Source organism: Tinamus guttatus, unplaced genomic scaffold (assembly GCF_059628265.1).
Source record: "Tinamus guttatus ecotype Peru unplaced genomic scaffold, ASM5962826v1 Tinamus_guttatus_pri_ptg000656l, whole genome shotgun sequence".
NCBI lineage: Eukaryota > Metazoa > Chordata > Aves > Tinamiformes > Tinamidae > Tinamus > Tinamus guttatus.
In genome coordinates, this window is record NW_028289190.1 from 159,675 (window position 1) to 170,298 (window position 10,624).

Genomic DNA, 10,624 nt, shown 5'->3' on the forward strand with positions numbered 1-10,624 from the left:
CCTGGTCCTAGGCTGCCAGCAGAGACCCCGTGTTAAGGTGCGCCTTCACGGCCCCCCGCTGGTGACCCCAAGGATATTAGAGCTCACAATGTTAATTGATACAGGGGCAGATGTAACGTGCATACCAGAAAGCAACTGGCCGGCCACCTGGCCGGCATCCCCAGCGGGCTTGCTAGATGGGGTGGGGGGAACAACGGACGCGCGATGCAGTGCTGTGCCTCTGGCGTGTGAATTAGAGGACCCAGGAAGGCCCCCCATGCAAGCGATTGTCCGCCCATTCATAGTGACAATACAGGAATCCCTAATCGGGCGTGACGTATTGGCTCAACTCGGCATTTGCCTGACAAATTTAGCATAGGGGCCACTGCTTACCTGCTGAGCCCTAACAAGGCCACTCCCTTGAAATGGAAAACAGAGGAGCCGGTGTGGGTAGAGCAGTGGCCCTTAACTCAAGAGAAGCTGGTGGCCGCACGGGCCATTATACAACGCGAATTGGATCAAGGACATTTAGAGCCGAGCCTGAGCCCATGGAATACGCCTATCTTTGTCATTCTAAAGAAGGATAAAAGTAAGTTTAGATTGCTACACGACTTAAGAGAGGTAAGTAAGAGAATGAAGGACATGGGGGCTCTTCAGCCGGGGCTTCCACTACCCGCGGCGATCCCTCGAGGATGGCCGGTCGTGGTAATGGACATCAAAGACTGTTTCTTCTCGATCCCACTGGCCCCTCAGGACTGTGAGAAATTTGCCTTTACAGTCCCAGCTGCGAACCTGAGAGAGCCAGCGCAGAGATATCAGTGGAAGGTGCTCCCTCAGGGGATGAAAAACTCCCCAACTATTTGCCAGAGGTTAGTGGCCCAAGCATTGCAACCTATTCGGGACCGCCACCCCGGGGCGGTGATCATCCATTGCATGGACGATTTGCTGCTGGCTACAGCCATGCAGCAGGCTACTGACAAACTGGAAAAGGAGGTGGTTGATCATCTACAGCAGGAAGGGCTGTATATTCAGGAGGCAAAGACGCAGAGAGGTGGTTCGGTGTCTTACTTAGGGACACAAATCCTTCCTGAAACCGTCCGTCCACAGCCGATCAAACTTGACCTGGAGGTGAGAACCTTGCATGATGTTCAGAAGTTGGTAGGGGTGATTCAATGGTTGCGCGCCTTGGTTGGCATACCTACCGACCTCATGACACCGTTGTTCGAACTGCTGAAGGGCCAGCACCCATGGGAGAAGCGGGAACTGACGCCTGCAGCTATCGAGGCCCTAAAAAAGATCGAAAGCCTAGCCTCTGAAAGCCACCTTTGCAGGTGGGACCCGGCGCGCCCTGTTGAGCTATACCTAAATGTAACAAGAAGGGGAGCCGTGGGGCTGTTAGGACAAGGGAACCCCGAGAGACCACATGCCCTATGGTGGATCTTGTCCAAACAACTGACAACAGCCTACATGTCCTATTTAACGGCGATGGCTAAGCTAATCATTAAAGGCAGGGCCGCATGCATCAGACATTTTGGCGTTGAACCGACTGCGGTGTGGGTGCCAATTAAAAAGGAATTATGGGATGAAGCGATGCAAGAGCAGAGCAGTCTGCTCGTGGCCATAGAAGGGTACCCTGGGGAGGTGAAATACGGCCCCGCCTTGGAACTATACCGGCACCTGCCACTCGTTGCACTACGGTGCACCCCACGAATGTTGAGCGAGCCGAGGGAGGGCCTTATGGTCTTCACCGATGCCTCCTCCACGACTGACTCAGCTGTTGTAGTATGGCGTGATATTACCTGGGAAAGGGTCAAGATTACCGTACCGGGCAGTACTGTACAATATCTGGAAGCTACCGCGGTCGCTCATGCTTTGAGAATCTGGCCGGGACAGCATGTGAACATAGTTACTGACTCAATGTTTGTTTATAAGCTACTGCTTAACATGGCCACCCCCGGATGGGCAGGAACCCCAATAGCAATCATGCTGGAGGAAGCGTTACAGTATAGAACGGCCACGGCCTCCATTGTGCATGTAAGACCAAGAAGGCAATCAGAAAGCTGATGAGGCTGCAAAAGGGGTTTGGACTGCTGCACGTGCCCGAGAGGTGCACGAGTACCTACATATAGGAGCCAAAGCGTTAGCAAAGCATTGCGGGATCCCACTAGCGGCGGCTAGAGACGTGGTGGCAGCTTGCCCGTACTGCCAGCGGTCAAGCCTTTGGGGAGCTGACTTTACCCTCTGCCCTCTCTTGAAGCCGCAACTATGGCTGGCCGTCACGGTGGATACGCACAGTGGGACTGTCATTGCCTGGCTAGGTGTTCCACACACCATCAAGCTGGTACATGGAATCCCATACAACAGTCAGGGGCAGGCTATAGTTGAGAGAGCGAACCAAACACTCAAAGAGAAGATTAGGGTTCTTGGGGAGGGGGAAGGACATCCCCAAGGAATCCCCGTGGTGAAGCAACCAGAAATTTTAATGCGAGCGTTATACTCGCTAAACCACTTTGTCCGGGGTGACGAGAACAAGACATCAATAGATAAACATTGGGCGGTCGCAGCTGTGGAGGATGGACCTCCAGTTCTGGTCAGATTCCCGGAACAGGGGGTTTGGGAACCCGGCTGGGACCTGGTAACCCAGGGAAGGGGTTATGCAGCTGTGCGACAGCAGGGAATAATTAAATGGGTGCCGGCAAGATGGGTGAGGCCGGACCTTAAGACTAATAGCGGCTGCAAGTCTTCTCTTACAGGACCGAATTGTGGGACGTCCTCGCAACCCGTATGCCCGTCTGGAGGAGACGAGGAAGCCGGAGGAGCGAAACCCTCGTAGACGCGATGAGAAAAGGCCACCGCACTTGTGTGTTATCCTATTGTTGCAGGTTTTGTGGCAGTTCGTTCAAAGTAGTGATGTTTAGGTTAACATGGGATGTTTGGGTTAACATGGGACGTTTACGTTGACATAGGATGTCTAGGGGAGGGGGAGATGTAGGGTACGGCGGTCGGAAGATCTCGTGCTATGCGGAAAGAATAGGGGAGATGGGCACGTGCAGGGGAGATGGGCACGTGCCCGTATAAGGCGATGTTAATGCTATTGGCTACGGGGGCGCGCTTCCGCACACAGGCGCCCTATATAAGTTCGGATGTACCTGCAATAAACGCCATTTGCTGCATCCACCATATTGGTATCTGTGCTCATTTGGCCCGGGTTCCCGGGTGGTGGCGCCCGTGCTCGCTCGAGGTAACGACGAGGCAATTGAAGCCGAAAGGCAGCAGGGGACCTTCCAGGATTGGCGTTAGAGGTGGATGGAAAAGGCGGCAGTGAGAAAAGAGGGCTGAGTGGGAACGCAGGGTTGGAATGCGGGGAGCGAGCTTGGATCTTCCGTCTGCTTTTACAGAAGGACGTTAATAGACAGGAAATTGATGGGAAACCAACAGAAGTATTACGCCAACTAGCACGGCGATATAATGTCCGTGCGGTCCAGGCTGCGAAGCAGTGCTCAGGAATAATGTCCAAGGCTGATAGATCACAGGTGTTGCACCTGTGGGAGGATTTAGAGCAGACAGTGTTAAGATTCAGACCAAAGGAGAAGCTGGAGACACTTTCTCCCCCTCAGGAGGGGCTCAGACACCCAAAACAAGAATAGGGGGGTGGCCAAGCTCCGGTGTCCGAAGGGTTCCAATGTAACATCGCTCACCGAGACGATCGTTCGTTCGTTACACGTGCCATTTATTGTTCAGAACAAAATAGACAAACGGTTTATGCCTTGGTGGACACAGGGACGGAGGTCACAGTAGTGCACAGGAACCCAGAAAAGTGCAAGGGGGAAGTAATCCCTGTTTGGGGTTTGAGTGACCAGCCTGTCAAGGGAAAACTTGTGACTGACTGCCATCAAGCCATACACCAGACTCTTGAAGCTGCTGGGGTGCTACGACCAGGGAAGGTTCAGGTGATCCAATCAGTCAGGGTGCTCAACAACAGAGGGTTGACCAAAGAGTGAATGCCCCTTACCCTGATGAGAGGGATAACCCGTGTGAATTGTGCGGTAGCCACCTTGACTGTAGCATATGAATCTGGAGCGAACTCTAGTCTCTTCCCTGCGAGGGAAGGGTTGGTATTAAACCTTAGAGGAATACTTGAATGGGATCCCGGGGGAGGACTTCTCGAAAATTAAGGCAACCCCCTCCCCCCCCGCCGCTTCCCTCCCTCCTCGCCTTCCCCTGTGAGTGGACCAGATGTTCTAGGGGGAGGAGGAGGATTGAGAGCTGTACTCTGACTTGTATCCTTGCAGAGAGATTAGGGACATAACTTCAGTACAGAATACAAGAATGAAGCGACAGCCAAGCTCCAGTATGAGGGGCACGGAAGGGGCCAGCGACCCCATGTAGAGATCATTAGGTGTGCTGCAAGCACTGGGAATTGAACAAAATAATGTTTCCTTTGTTCTGAGTTGCACCCAGGCCCAGACGTGGGTGCAGAGTGTCGTTGCAGGTATATTGAGAGATGGAGACAACAGAGTCCTGCCCACCGAGATCTGAAGACATCGTGTGGGACGCAGCCACAGAGAAAGAGTGACAGCTTCAAGCATGATGGAGAGACTTGCAGACTTCACGCATGACCAGGTCCTCCATGCAGTCATCACCTACGTACTGGCCCTGGCAGATGTCACCATTGAGAAGGTCTATCTGTGCTCTACCCGCCCCCACCCCCGAAGATGATGCCCTTAAAGCGAGCAATGTTTCCTTTTGATACTGAAGAGGGCTGATGCCATTATGGGATCAATCCACAGAGTAATAGTAAAACCATATTAGCTTATGTAGGGAAAGGATGTGTGTATTCTAGAACAACATGTAAATACATGCTAAATAATGAAAGTTATAACCAGACTGTGTTTAATGACTCTAATACGTGTGCTCACAATGTAGTTATTATTAGAGGTTGTAATTTTGTGTGTTACCCATGTTTAATGACTATCTGTGTGTGTGTGTGTGTGTGTGCTGCCATAATAGCAACTTGCTACTGCATGAGGCAAGTGAGACACTACCTTGATGACCAGCTGAAAAGCCTAAGTGCCTCCTACCATAGTCAAGGGCAAGACTGGGTTGGCCTCTGTGTTTGCCACCAAGAAGAACCTCAAGCTCCGCTGTTGGCTGCAACCCATTAGGCGTTGAGCGGTGGGGACACATGCCATGCCAGACCTTGATGTGAGTGATGGCCACCTCTCTCTCTGAGGACCATCTAGGAGGCGAATATAGGCCAAGCAGCCTGCTGCTGGCATGAGTGACATTTAGCATAATTAACTTGTGCACAGAACCACAGAACTTGCCTTAAAAATTGCTTATGCTAACTCTGCTGCACGTAGGCCCATTGGACTGCTTACGCCACCCTGCACAGTAGGGCGGCTTACTATTTTAGGGACCAGGTTTCAAAAAAAAAAAAAAAAAAGAGAGAGAGGGAGAGATGTAAGAACGTCATTGCTCCAGGGATCACTGCCGTGCAAGCACTGACCACGCTACGCAGACCAGGATACTGGCTAGCAAAATCCTGCAGTGCTACGACGACAGCTTTGCCATCATTGTTAGTAGATGTAGACTCGGCTCGGCACGCAACCTTGCTGCAATGGGTATGCTTCTGCTTATGCATGACCACAGATGTGAGAAGGCAGGGGCATGTGCTGCATGACTCTAAGCGATCATACCATGTCTATGCATGCCCAGGTCCGGACGTTACAGGACCTGACTCATCAATTGAGAATGGATGGTGATTGGACTCCATTCGGACGATGGACATGGGGTTGGCCATGGCTATAGAAACTGTTATTCGAGCTGTTATTTCTATTTCCAGTGTTATCATATGCTGTATCCCTTGCATAGTGATGCTGACACGAGGCATGGTTGAACTGCTATGAAAACATTATCTGTTCGGGTGCTTGACTACGATAGATTGACCTCTACAGATCGCGGGGTGGTATGTATAGGAGGTGAGAACCTTTATGATTGTTTATGATCTCTACAGATCACAGGGTGGCATGTATTGGAGATGGAAATTTCTGTGATCTGTAGAGTCATAAAAATCTCCTGTGAGAAGAAGAGGCCAGACCTTGGGAAAGAAGATGTTTGCCTGCCCAGGCTGAGCGATTAGGAGCAGGGATGCAGTTGCTCAGCCCGGTTCACAGGCAGCCCCCCCTGGAAACCTGTTGAAGCCGGCTGCTCGGCTGGGCTTGTAGCCAACTTAACCGCAGACATCCTCCAAACTAGCTTTGGAGGTCAAACACTCAGAAATGAGGAAGAAGAGGAGGAAGACAGGACCCTCGAATTGAGGGCTGGGACCCCCGACTGGTGTGCGCGCCTGCGCACCCGGGGGAGAGAGTTGCGCAACTCGAGGCGGTGTTTGTCCACCCCCCGGGCTGCCTCCTGGGTCGTACTGACCCTACGTGCCAGGATGCACCGGGTATAAAAGTGGACAGTGTGGAGAGGGCGGGGGGAGGAGAAACTCCTGACTCTCAGGCCTACGCTGTCTCTGTGGGAGCCGGTCAGCAGCTCTCTCTCTCTGGTCTGCCAGCTCGAGAGGATCTTCGGGTCCAGATCGGCAGGTATCACCTCGTGAGTAGTTATCCATACTTGGCTTATTTTATGTGCTTTCACCTGAATAAATGCTTGATGTAGTCACCTTGTTCTGGCTGATTATTGCCGAATCCCGAGCCCATCCGGAACACTAACCCAATCGCAGCTGAATTAATTCACTTTATTACAGAATTTCATTAAAAGATTAGACTGGAAACTTCATTTTCATTGACCAGAGAGGGAGGATTCAGGCTTCTTGAGCTTTGGATCAGGATATAAGTAATGTGTGTACTTCTCCACTTATGGACTATTTTATTAAACTCTCAAAAAGAGACGATCTGGAAAGATCATCTGCGATGATTTATGCCTCCAGTTGGTGATGGGAACTAGGTGGCTCTGACCTCCCATCTCGTTGCAGGACTGTCACCACCACCGGCTACATGGCCAGAGCCATGTTACAGCAGGCTGGTAGGAAGCAGCAATCATAAGAAATGAATAATGTTCAATTAGAACAATGAAGATGAGGAATAATGGAGATGAAGCTGTGTCGGGGATTGCGGCGGGTCTGCCGGTGGGCTCGGGGACTGGCGCCCCCGGAGGCGGCCATGACCTCTGCGGGGCGGAGCGCATGCCCGGAGCCCTGCGCAGACCGCCCCCTCTCTCGGGGCGGGTACATAAGATGGCGGCAGGCCGCCGGCGGCGGTGGTCTGCTCGGATGGCACTGGCAGACCAGCCTGCAGCACCGGCTGGGCCTCCCCCCACGGGGGCAGGGGCAGGGGCAGGGGCAGGGGCAGGGGCAGGGGCAGGGGCAGGGGCAGGGGCAGGGGCAGGGGCAGGGGCAGGGCAGCAACCATCTACTGCATGACCGAGGCAGAGCTGGTGGACGTGGCACTGGGGGTTCTGGCCGAGGTCAGAAGCTGCAGCGTGAGGAAGCGCAGGAGAAGACCTGCAGCACAGCCAGCATAGAGGAGTGCAGCAACTGCGACAAGGCTGTGGCAAAGTGCCGTATAAAACCAGATCCAACCAAGGGAATTAGGGACTCTATGGCACGTGCAATCTTTATGCTCTACTGACTCAAATGGAAAACCAGAAAACACATCCCAAAAGCTCCAAAATGAGAAACAATATATGATTATTTAGGAATGTCAAGCTCTCTGGTGCTCGACTCGTGACTTTGCAGATGATGTTTCTGTTACTGCCTTTCGTTGACTGGTCAACCTTGAGAAGCTATATTTTTTTAAAGGCAGTCCACCAGGGTTTTCCTGAGGCTTTTTTGGCAGCGTGTTGAACCTATAGCCACAGGGAAACAAAGGAGACTGAGTGTTTCAGGGAGTCCAGAGGCTTACAGAGCACAGGAACTCATGGATGCTTCCTTCAAGAAAATCTAAGGAGCGGTGGTGTGGTAGGCCGGGTCATGGAGGGATCAGACAAGTCCACTTTGGCACACATTGACACAAATGTGAATTTTAACAATTTTAACACAATTTCCAATGCAGACACAAGAGCAACCCCTGGTCATGTTTCTCCATGCCTATCACCCCGATCACAAAGACCGGGCCACGGAGAGAGGCTGTACCGCTGGACAAGGGACCCATCCCGGCTCTTCTGCACTGGGCCAAAGCACTGGCAAATATTTGGACATTTCTTGCAGAATTTGCTCCAGCCACGTTTGCATCCCTTTTTTGTCTGCTTTCCATATATATTTTTTTTAGGAAGTGAATTTTTGCTGAGCATATTTACTGTCACAGGAGATTTCAGGCAATAATTATCAGAGATAAGCCACTGGGGATTGCACTTTCAGATTACGAGTCCCAACTGCTTGCCATGGAGACCTGATTCCAAAACCAAAGCAAGCCCATTTGGAAACATGGTGTGATATTGTGCAATACAGGGATATACTTAAGTAAGTTATTTAAAGTATCTTAAGTGCCTTTAAGATCAAATAGTTGTAAAACAGTTAACAGGGAAGTTTATTCACTGAAATTATTTGATACTTAAAATTTCAAGAAAAGAGAAAAAGTATAATAAGTGGATTATGAAACACCTCTGCTGTGCCCTGTAAATTATTTGCTCTGTCCCACTATGTTATAGCACTATAAAATACATCTAGTAAAGCAGCAGCACCCAGAAATTCCTTTCTGTGCTGATACCTTTTCTCTTTTAAAGTGGAAATCTTTGCAGCCTGAAAGAGAATAACTCATTTCCCCTTTAGGGGAGGAACACAACAGAGCTAATCAGGCCCTCTTCCCCACAAATCTCTCGAGCATCAAGAGGCACTGTGGAATGAAGATGGGGAAAAAAAAGGATTTCCAACAGGTACTTTGAGGGCAAATTTGTCAGCAAAGATACTGCCAGCAAAGATACAATAGTGCTTTAGATTGGACTTCTGTCCATGTTAAGCAGGAAGGACGTGTGAATTAAATCAGTTAGAGATGTCTCCCTGATGCTCATCATGCTGTGGGTAAATACTATTGCTCTTCGATTCGAGTTCCTCGTGGTCAAATGGTTGACTTGTTCTTCACTGCCAAGACCAGAGTAGGAGCAGGGATGCCCGGGGACAGGTTTATTGCTGGTCCTGGACACGTAGCAGACCTAAACCCGATGAATCCTGTAGGGGCTCATTGCACCAACCAGGTGTGTGTTCACCCCATGCACTGACCTGCATAAACGTCCTCCCCAGCAGTACTTTCCCACTGCCTGCAGTTTGCTGAGGCTCAATGTTTTCCAGGTTCCCTTCCTGCAAAGAGAGCAACAAATATAGAGGAGATGAAACTGTTAAGAGGGAGTCTAAAAATAGCATGATAAACTGTTTTTTTTTTTTTTTAACCTTTTGGCAGTCATGTATAATTTAATTTTGCTTTCATTTTCTCTCTACAGACAAAATGCAAAATTATGAGACCCTGAGGAGCATCCTGTCAACATTACTGCCATGGGCAGGAGGCTATATGACCTGACCAAGTAGAGGTGAAGCCAACTGCATGACAGCACTTGGTTGATGAAGAGTTGGCCAGCAAGGGTTTGCTTTGCAGGAGACCTAGGGCTGTCCTTCACGATGCACCACGGAGGCTACTTGGACACCAGAGCTGTGCCTGGCTCAGATGGGAGAAGCCAGAGGTGTCCCATGTCCCCGAGCAGGATGAGACCATGGAGAGCAGAACTGAAAGGGGAAGGGAAATGTGCTGTGGAGAAAAGGAACCGCGACGTTCAGCAGTGAGAGCAGGAGGAGGAGGAGGACATCGGTGGGGGGACTTGATGTTGAAGTGGTTGACTTCTCCAAAGCAGGCGAGGGAACCTCTGACCTCCTCTTCTGCTCCCCAGTACATCCTCGTGCCAGGAACTGTTGGGTGCCCTTGCGCTACAAGAGGACCGAGCTGATGGTCCTCAGCAGTACCAGAAAGACGAGCTTACTGAAACTTCTAGAAAAAATAAATTATATGGAAAGAGTAGTTAATTATCACGTGTATCCTTGGCACCTTTGGTGAGAAGCACTTGATCGAGCAGGTGTAGCTTCAGATGAACTTCTGCAGTGCGCTAAGGTTATTCTGTGCCCTTGAGGAAGTGGCGAGAGCCTACGCCAGGGACATGAGCGGTGGCACGGTGCTTGCAAGTGCCTCACCCATGGCACCACCAGTCTGTCTTCCTGCAAAAACAGTGTTCTCCACGTGCCATACTCGTCCCAAGGCTTCACAAAGGTTTTGGCAGCGATTACACCAGGTCCATGCAGTACCTGCTTGTAGCCAGCCTCTGTGCTGGCTTGAGCCATCCATGGGTCAGCGCTCAGCTGGAAATCTGGATTTACTCTGAACAGCTTTTCCAGCTGCATGATGTGATTTATGGGGGAAAATTTGGCACATGAACCCATTTTGAAGGCTGCAGGGGTTTAACACCAGGCAGAGGCTGGTCAAGCTGGGGAACAGCTCCAGTTGTGTTTAACGACTAGAACAGAAATGCCTGATTTTTTAAAAATAATTTTGGCTCAGGTACTGAATCAAATTGTGGCTGGTGGAGGTGGATGGAAAGCAGGCACAAAAGGCAGTGGGAGATGCTCTATTGGCATCTTCCTGACAGTGACACGGCATGC